We start from the raw sequence: 592 nt of genomic DNA, 5'->3' as shown, positions 1-592 counted from the left end.
CAGTGAATTGAAGATAATGGTGATGGAATAATTTGGAAAAGGATAGTGAGTATAGCAGCACAACTGGAAGATGTCACTGAATTGTACATGTAGAAACTTACAAAATGGTGTAACTTTGACTATGTATGTTTTCACCAAAAAAAAGGTCCTCAAGGTCGAGAAGGGAGAGTGTTGACATGTCGTGGGGTTGTTAACCAATGTCATAAAACAAATATGTATACTGACTATTTAATGAGAAACTATTTGTTCTGTAAACCTTCATCTAAAGTACAATAAAAAAAACTTTAAAAAAAAAAAAACTAGCAATAGAAGTACCATACAATCCAGCTATCCTGCTCCTTGGAATATATCCTACAGAAATAAGAGCCGTCACATGAATAGATACATGTACACCCATGTTCACTGCAGCACTGTTCACAATAACAAAAAGATGGAAACAACCTAGGTGTCCATCAACAGATGAATGGATAAACAAATTATGGTATATCCACACAATGGAATATTACACAACGATAAAGAACAACGATGAAGTCGTGAAACATCTTATAACATGGTGGAAGCTGGAACTTATTACGCTGAGTGAATTTAGTCA

Source organism: Trichechus manatus, unplaced genomic scaffold (genome assembly GCF_000243295.1).
Source record: "Trichechus manatus latirostris isolate Lorelei unplaced genomic scaffold, TriManLat1.0 scaffold00061, whole genome shotgun sequence".
NCBI lineage: Eukaryota > Metazoa > Chordata > Mammalia > Sirenia > Trichechidae > Trichechus > Trichechus manatus.
This window is presented reverse-complemented; position numbering follows the sequence as displayed.